The sequence below is a fragment of the Bufo bufo genome, chromosome 3 (genome assembly GCF_905171765.1).
Source record: "Bufo bufo chromosome 3, aBufBuf1.1, whole genome shotgun sequence".
NCBI lineage: Eukaryota > Metazoa > Chordata > Amphibia > Anura > Bufonidae > Bufo > Bufo bufo.
This window is the reverse complement of record NC_053391.1, coordinates 315224724-315233874: the sequence shown is the minus strand read 5'-3', so window position 1 is coordinate 315233874 and position 9151 is coordinate 315224724. Positions and strand designations below refer to the sequence as shown.

Sequence of the window (9151 nt, the reverse complement as noted above, 5' to 3'; positions counted from 1 at the left end):
TGGAAGTGTTAATTCTATTTTCTATGTGCAGTAAATTGGATGTTATAGATCTTCTTAATGCTAACACCATATTTTTGATGAAGCTCTCGGAGGCCGCTTGATCGGATGAGGGAATATTGAACAGCAGATTGCTAGTATCTTTATCATAAAATGCGATCAAAATGTCAGGCAGAAGATCTAATCTAGGCCTCTGTTTGCCAGGGCTAGTGGTGGGGGAAGGATCCGCTGCACTAACCCCACCTTGTGACAACGCCATCTTCGATATGTCCACCAGCGTCTGTCCCAGAGATCTCCCCAGTAATGACAATCCTGTGATCCCGCGGATGGAGAATGAGTCATCACCAGAAAGAGAGAGAGAACCAGAAGGTGGATCGGAAAGCTGCATTCATAGCTCCAGGAGAGCCAGCAGGTGAGTCAGTGCTGGAGCTCACTTTTAGTAGGCCACAAATCGTGGACAGGAAAAAACTCTGTCAGCCTCTACAGTCCAGACTTGTTGCTTCACATCATCATAGTATAGCAGATGTTAGTGGCTTCGGTTTTATAGGTGTCGTGGATCACTCTATGTCTCTAATACAGGAGCTTTTAAGGTCTCAAGACGGAGCTCAACAGAGTGCATCCATCTTGGTCCACCAGCAGGTCACTACCCAAGGGGTTATGACAATCACCTTGTAAGAAAGCTAGAACCAGCTCTGTACCACACATATATCCAGAGATCTCCCCATTCATTGCTCCAGACCTGCAGCTCAGGGGCATGTCCTTTCTGTTTTGGCTATCTCCCTGTAACTGCCACAGCTTCTAACAGAAGATATGGCTGGGGACAGTTGAAGATTTGCATGTGCAACCACCTCGGTGAGGTGGACAGAGAAAATAAGGGAAAAAACAAACAGCAGGTGGCGCTATATATATATATATATATATATATATACATTTTATTGAATAACTCAGTGGCAATACTACATTTTTAATTACATGCAATTACAAAATTATTCAGAATATGTTTTGTCGCTCAACCCCCTTTAAGGAGGGTGTGTTGTCATATAAGGAAACTGTTAGTGGCAGACCTTTAGTCCTCTTGAGTGATGGAGGGGAATGTGTCCTTTTTATAATCCGACCCTATGTACAGTCAGGTCCATAAATATTGGGACATCGACACAATTCTAACATTTTTGGGTCTATACACCACCACAATGGATTTGAAATGAAACGACCAAGATGTGCTTTTAATTGCAGACTGTCAGCTTTAATTTGAGGGTATTTACATCCAAATCAGGTGAACGGTGTAGGAATTACAACAGTTTGCATATGTGCCTCCCACTTGTTAAGGAACCAAAAGTAATGGGACAATTGGCTTCTCAGCTGTTATGTGGCCAGGTGTGTGTTATTCCCTCATTATCCCAATTACAATGAGCAGATAAAAGGTCCAGCGTTCATTTCAAGTGTGTTAGTTGCATTTGGAATCTGTTGCTGTCAACTCTCAATATGAGATCCAAAGAGCTGTTACTATCAGTGAAGCAAGCCATCATTAGGCTGAAAAAACACAACAAACCCATCAAAGAGATAGCAAAAACATTAGGCGTGGCCAAAACAACTGTTTGGAACATTCTTAAAAAGAAGGAACGCACCGGTGAGCTCAGCAACACCAAAAAACCCGGAAGACCACGGAAAACAACTGTGGTGGAAGACCGAAAAATTATGTCCCTGGTGAAGAAAACACCCTTCACAACAGTTGGCCAGATCAAGAACACTCTCCAGGAGGTAGGTGTATGTGTGTCAAAGTCAACAATCAAGAGAACTTCACCAGAGTGAATACATAGGGTTCACCACAAGATGTAAACCATTGGTGAGCCTCAAAAACAGGAAGGCTAGATTAGAGTTTGCCAAACGACATCTAAAAATCCATGGTTCTGGAACAACATCCTATGGACAGATGAGACCAAGATCAACTTGTACTAGAGTGATGGGAAGAGAAGAGTATGGAGAAGGAAAGGAACTGCTCATGATCCTAAGCATACCACCTAATCAGTGAAGCATGGTGGTGGTAGTGTCATGGCGTGGGCATGTATGGCTGCCAATGGAACTGGTTCTATTGTATTTATTGATGATGTGACTGCTGACAAAAGCAGCAGGATGAATTCTGAAGTGTTTCGTGCAATATTATCTGCTCATATTCAGCCAAATGCTTCAGAACTCATTGGACGGCACTTCACAGTGCAGATGGACAATGACCCAAAGCATACTGCAAAAGCAACCAAAGAGTTTTTTAAGGGAAAGAAGTGGAATGTTATGCAATGGCCAAGTCAATCACATGACCTGAATCCGATTGAGCATGCATTTCACTTGCTGAAGACAAAACTGAAGGGAAAATGCCCCAAGAGCAAGCAGGAACTTAAGACAGTTGCAGTAGAGGCCTGGCAGAGCATCACCTGGGATGAAACCCAGCGTCTGGTGATGGCTATGTGCTCCAGACTTCAGGCTGTAATTGACTGCAAAGGATTTGCAACCAAGTATTAAAAAGTGAAAGTTTGGTTTATGATTATTATTATGTCCCATTACTTTTGGTCCCTTAACAAGTGGGAGGCACATATGCAAACTGTTGTAATTCCTACACCGTTCACCTGATTTGGATGTAAATACCCTCAAATTAAAGCTGACAGTCTGCAGTTAAAGCACATCTTGTTCGTTTCATTTCAAATCCATTGTGGTGGTGTATAGAGCCAAAAATGTTAGAATTGTGTCGATGTCCCAATATTTATGACTGACTGTATATGTGTTAAGCCTCTCTAGTGGCAACTGTCAACAGGCTTGCTGCATCAAAATGCAGTAACGATGACTAAGATGTGGATTTTGACTCTGTAACACCTCTATAGATATATGTAAGTAGCGAGTATAGACCAGGGCTGAAAAAGTATTTTTGGTGTACGAGGCACACATGCAAATGTGTGCTTCCCTTAATAGTACTGTAGTATTGTCAGCCACAGTGCCTAAAATTGACAACCACAGTTCCTTATGACAATGACATCCACAGTGGTCCAATTTCAGTGGCCAGCCACAAGGACCCATAACAGTTATGAGCTTAAAATCATTTTTTCACTTGGTCTTTATTAAAAATATGGAACCTTTTTTTTCTGTACAGAGCTGACATGCTCTAATAGAGGGATCAGAATTTTCGCTCTGCTTCATCAGACAGGGAGCTGATGGGCTCCTTATCTTACTGATAAGAATGTGGCTTAAATAAGTGTTTATGACCTCTTAGTAATTTAGAGATAAGGTTTATCAGATGACAGCAGAAAAGTAGGATGCACACAGCTAGAAAAACAGTAGAGCCGGACTGGGGGGCGGTAGCCTTGAGGGGAGGCGACCATGATGGGGGGGTGGTTAGCAAGACCCCCTCTCCCCCCTTTCCTTCTCCCCCGGGGTGGGGATTGGTCAATTTGAGCTAGGGGGGGGTGGTTAAGGGGTTAAGGGAGGCGAGCAGCAGCCGGTCAGGGGCCATTTTGTCTGACAAACGTGACGAGCGCCAGGTCCAGACTCACCGGCATGGAGGCTTTGATTCAGGAGCTGCGGAGGGCGGCGGAGGAGAGAGGAGAAGAGTGGCTGCAGGAGCGGGTGCAGCAGCTGTTGCGAGGGGAGGCGGAGGTTCCAGCTGTTCCTCCGCCTGTGGCATCCCGGCCGCGGCGGGCCAGGCCGCCGGCGCGCCCCAGCCCTGACATGGCGTCCCCTCGGGCTCAGCGCCGAAAACGGAGCCCCACCAGGGACCCTTCACGCCGGGGGACAGCTGATACTGTTCCTCCTTGTACCCCCGGGCGTGGGAGGAATCCGAGGATGCGGCGGAGCTCACCTGCAGGCCAGGCCAGGTCTGCCCGGCGGTTGACGCAGCGTTTGGATTCCGGACCGGGTTCGGCGGCCCCAGCCCATGGATCGGTGGCTGGGGGCCCCCTGCAGAAAAAGGTTGGAGGTCGGAACGGGGCTGCTGCGGGTGTGGAGGCCGCCTCCAGCAGGCCCTCGGCGGGAACAGGGAGAGAGGAGGAGGGTGGCTCCGCCTCCTCTGAAGATGGACGAGTGCAGTCTGCCAGCTACGTCCCTGGCTCCAGCGTGGTCAGGGGACGCCTGGCTGAAGAGGATCTGAGGAGGCCAGAATGTCAGGATTCAGCTGGTGGGGTCACAGCACCCACGCAGCCAGGTGAGGCATCCTGGGGTTCTTTAGTACAGTTGGGGGTTGAGTTAGCTGGCAGGGATGGGGGGTCCCAGTCGGTTGTAGGTGGGGGGTCCCAGCTGGATTTAGGTAGGGGTTTAGGCCAGTTGCTGGGTGGCTTGGCGGGTTTGGTTGCAGGGTTAGGTAGGGGGGGGGGGGCTGTCCCCGTTACCGGCTTGGGGTGTTGGGGGCCTCGGCGGAGTGGGGGCTGTCGGATTGGGGGCTCCAGATGCGCGGGCGAGTTCGGTCTCGGTGCAAACGCAGGCGGGGGGGCGCCGGGGAGGAAGAGGTGGCAAGGTTGGATGACAGGGCTAAGGAGAGGTGTATGTCTGTTTTGAGGGACCGTTGGGCGCTCATTTAAAACAGGATTTGAGGGAAAAAATATGGAAAGGGGAGTATGTGGATATTTTTTCCCTGCTTCCCTTGGAAAAATTTAATCTGGATAGGGCGAAGCGGGATGAGGGCAAGAAGGAGGAAGAGGAGAGGCGGAGACGCAGGCTGATTCCGCGGACGTTTGCCAATTGGTTGCAGGCGTTCGCGATTTTAGCCAGCGTTATCGGGGAAAAAGAGCCGGAGTGCTGCTCCGCGCTTTTTTGTTATCTGGATGCGATAGGTGAAGCGTATAGGGTGTATGGGGGGATTGCGTGGCTGCGGTACGACGAGCAGTTCAGGCAGCGGAAGGCAGTGCGTCCAGGGATCAAATGGGACCACAAAGATATTGCTTTGTGGTTGAAGGTGACAGCGCCAGCTAGGGCCGGGCAGTCCTTTCGGGGGGAATCTAGTGGTGGGGGGCAGTCCGGATTCGCGGTGGCATCCGCAAAGGGGCTGTGCTTCCTTTTTAACGAAGGGAGCTGCAAGTTTGGGGCAAAGTGCAAGTTTAAGCACGAATGCTCTACTTGTGGCGGGTCACACGGAGCCTCGCGTTGTTTCCAGGGAGGTAGGCAGAGAGGAGGGGATGGTTTTGGAAAAGAGGGTGACGCCAGTGCGGCTGGAAAGGATGCGGCCTTACCTCGATAGGTACCCGGATAGGCAGGCGGCGGTTTTGTTGGAAGCGGGGTTTGCGGCAGGTTTTCGGATACCGTTTGTTCAGTCAGGGGCTCGTTTAGTTAAAAAGAATTTGCGTTTGGCATTGGAGCATCCGGGTGTTGTTACGGATAAGTTGGGGAAGGAGGTTAAGTTAGGAAGGATGGCCGGCCCCTTTTCGGAGCCGCCTCTAGCGGACCTGCGCCTGTCTCCGCTGGGGGTGGTCCCGAAGAAGGAGCCCAATAAATTCCGGCTGATTCACCACCTGTCCTTCCCTAGGGGAACGTCGATCAATGATGGCATAGACCCGGCTTTGTGTTCCGTGGTTTATACGTCGTTTGACGCGGCAGTGGCATTGGTGAAGCGGCTTGGGAAAGGGGCGCTTATGGCTAAGACAGATATTGAGGCAGCGTTCCGTCTGTTGCTGGTGCATCCGGATTGTTTGCATTTGTTGGGGTGTTTTTGGATGGGGGTGTTTTTTGTGGACCGTTGTTTGCCGATGGGTTGCTCCCTGTCTTGTGCGTATTTCGAGGCCTTTAGCTCTTTCTTGGAATGGGCGGTTAGGGATGCGGCAGGTTGTGACTCCGTCATCCATTACCTGGATGACTTCCTTTGTGTGGGCCCAGCGGGTTCGAGGGTTTGTTCAGTTTTGCTGAATACGCTGTGCGGGGTGTTGTTGTTCATTGGGCATTGCAGGGACGAGGGTTGGTCCGTTTCTAGGATGAATAGTTGTTTGGCGGGGCTGGCTTTTGGTTTTAGGCTCAGGAAGGTGACGGACGTGACTAAATCGTTTTTGGTGGCGCGCGCCATTAGGGGTTGGCGGCGGGAGAAGGCAGGGGTGGACTCTCGGCGGCCGGTGTCATTTACGTGGCTGGTTAGAATGGGGGAGCAGTTGGGGAAGGTGTGCAGGTCAGGGGGGGAAGTAAAGTTATTCAGGTTGGCGTTTTCATTGGCGTTTTTTGGGGCGTTGCGGCTGGGAGAATTGGTTAGCCCGACGGTGAGTAGAAAAGGGGGGTTGTTTAGAGATGACGTTGATGTGTGGCCAGATAGGGTTGAATTCGTGATCAAGCGGTCCAAGACTGATATGGAAGGAAAAGGCCGGCGGGTGGTTTTGTTTGCAATTCCGGGTTGCTTGATGTGCCCGGTGCGTTGCGTGGGGAATTTCATGGGGGACAAGGTGGGTGTGGGGTTCAATCCGTTATTAGTTCATGATGATGGTTCCTTTCTTTCTCGATTTCAGTTTGTGGCAGTTTTTAGGAGGTGTTTGGCGGGGTTGGGTGTGGGGGAGTTAGGTTTTTCCAGCCACTCGTTTAGAATTGGGGCGGCAACAGAGGCAGCTAGATGGGGGTTGGGGGATGAAGTCATAAAAAGGATCGGTAGGTGGGAATCGATTCGTTTTAGGTCATATGTAAGACCTGAAGTTGTGATTGAATGAGGGGGTTTAGTGGTTTAGTGGTGGCTTGGTTTACTTCCTGTTTTTCTTGTGTTTTTCTTTGTCGTTGCAGGTTCGGACCCAGCGTTGGTTTGGCTGTTGGGTCACTCGTATGTGTGGTGGGGAGCTGCCAGGGCTGCGGTTAGGCCGGACGGTTTACAGCTTGGGTTGGCTCGTGAAGTGGCGGTGGTAAGGTGGATTGGCAGGAGGGGGATGATGTGGAGTGGGGTTCTTCCGGAGTTCAATAGATTTGTTAGGCAAGACAGGGCACCTGATGTGTTGGTGCTGCATGTAGGAGGGAATGATTTGGGAGCTCGGCCCTTTAGGGAGTTGGTGAGAGACGTTAAATCAGATTTGTTAAAGTTATGGGTGTTGTATCCGGGAATGATCACGGTATGGTCCGATATTGTGCCGCGGTCGGTCTGGCGAGGAGCTCGGTCGGTGGAGAGTTTGAACAAGGCCCGGGTGAAGGTTAATAGGGCTATTCGGAGGTTTATGGTGAGGAATGGGGGATTAGCGGTGCGACATAGGGATTTAGAAGGAGGTGTTGGGGGATTTTGGCGGAGTGACGGGGTGCACCTAAACGCCCTGGGTTTGGATATGTGGAGCTTGGTGATACAGGAGGGCATGGAGATTGCGGTACAGGTGTGGAGGGATGCACGGGCTTGAGGGAAGTCAAGCCTGTGCGTTTGTGGCGGTGGGAGGTCCTTCGAGTCGGTGTGATTTGATGGTAATGAGGATGGGAGGGCCCTACAGGTGGGGCTGGACTCCCAGGATTGTTGGGTGGATGTGGCGGAACTGTCAGGGTGAGCCATCAGGGGTGCCTCCGAGCTAGTGGTCAACGGCTGGGGGTAAGTTGGCTCACCTCGGCACGGTTTTGGGTTTAGGGCTTCAAGGACCTCCCCCTTCGGAAAAAAGGGACATGTGTTTTGGTTGGCATTTATGAGGTTACAGTGTTATAATATTTGATATAATATTTTATGTATGTTTGTAATAAATAGGCTGCTGTGGCCAAAATTAATCCAATAAAGCAGTGTCAGTGTCTTTATTGGGGTAGGGAGAGCTGAGGGAGGCAGATGGTTAGAGGTGGGTTGGAGGTATGTTTATAGGGGTCGAGTGGTATTAACCAGTACCTCCGTCAAGTTAAGACTTTGTGACTGAACGGCTTAATATTTACAGTGCCAGACAGTTTTCCTTCCTTGAGTTTCAGCCACTTTAATCCTATCAGTGCCAGCTCTAATGATATTTCATGCCCGCTGTATGGCCTACTCCTGTGGATGGCAGCCACAATGCTCCAGTGGTTAACAGCCACAGGGCCCCCATTAGTGCCAGCCATAATGTTCCCCAATATGCTTTCCCCAGCAGTACTTCCTACAGTGCCTAAAATGAGTACTAATCACAGTGCTTCCTTTGAAATTGATGGCACAGTATATACCTTATTGTTCCTAGTTAACATACTGTTCAGTACCTGGACTGCATGAAGCTACATGTGAGCAGCCACCAGAAGACACTCACATTTATGATTTATAAGGTCTAGGGCTCTTTCACACGAGCGGATGCCGTGCGTGGAATCCGCTGCGTGAAAGCGAGCCAAGCCCCGTTCTGGACAGCAGTGACACTGAGCAGTAACATAATTGATAATGCTCTTTGCCTCTCTGTGACCTTTGTACTACAAAATCACGGTGACAACTTTTTCTCACTGTGATTTTGTATTAAAAAGATCACAGAGAGGCAAAGAGCATTATCAATCATGTTACTGCTCCGTGTCACTGCTGTCCGGAACGGGGCTTGACTCGCTTTCACCCAGCGGATTACCTGCACGGCATCCGCTAGTGTGAAAGAGCCCTAAGGCTCTGTTCATGCTTCTGCTGCAGGCTCCACAGGAGATTCCCTCATATTTGGTAGAGAGACTAGTAGTGCTATTATTCCTATAAAAAGTGATGGACACCGCGTCAGCACCCAGCAGATCAACCAGGGTATTGCGGCTTCCATTTAGAGCCTTATTTGCTTTTATTTAATTTCAGATTATGCCCTGTAGACCACGATAGTTGCTAACTGACCCAGACTGACATGGGGCTTTGTCTTTTTTTTTATTTTATTTTTTTATTATTATTCTCCATGGGCTGCCACATATGATGTCCTGATGTCAGCCAACATCAGAGTCAAATACAGATTTTATTAACATTTTACCAAAATAGGAGGCACTACTCATCTCTTCCTACTACTCTAAACTACTCTATCTCTTCATGTCTACAAAAGAGGTCCGTCAGTGGCTGCACTGTATATTATACATATATATAGCTGTGTTTCCTAACTGCTGCAAAACAAGATATGACACCCCACAGATGCTGTAGACCTTCAAAAAGGTTGAGAACCTTTCGTCTTCACATTCACCGACCTTCTTAGCGGGAAAGGGGGACCTTTGTACGGCCTGACGGATTTATTATAAGTTACACCAAAAACTAGTGTAAACCCCTAGCTTACATAGACTTCATTTTATGCTG

General features: G+C 49.4%; 1 protein-coding gene across 1 annotated transcript in view; it reads left to right on the top strand.

Moving 5' to 3' along the window:
- Positions 1–209: 209 nt before the first annotated feature.
- SCMH1 (Scm polycomb group protein homolog 1) overlaps positions 210–9151 on the top strand; it is a 63193-nt gene continuing 54251 nt past the window's right edge. Inside the window, exon 1 of the mRNA XM_040424307.1 lies at positions 210–409. The gene's annotated coding sequence lies outside the window, so the exon portion shown is untranslated. The remainder of the gene's footprint in view (positions 410–9151) is intronic.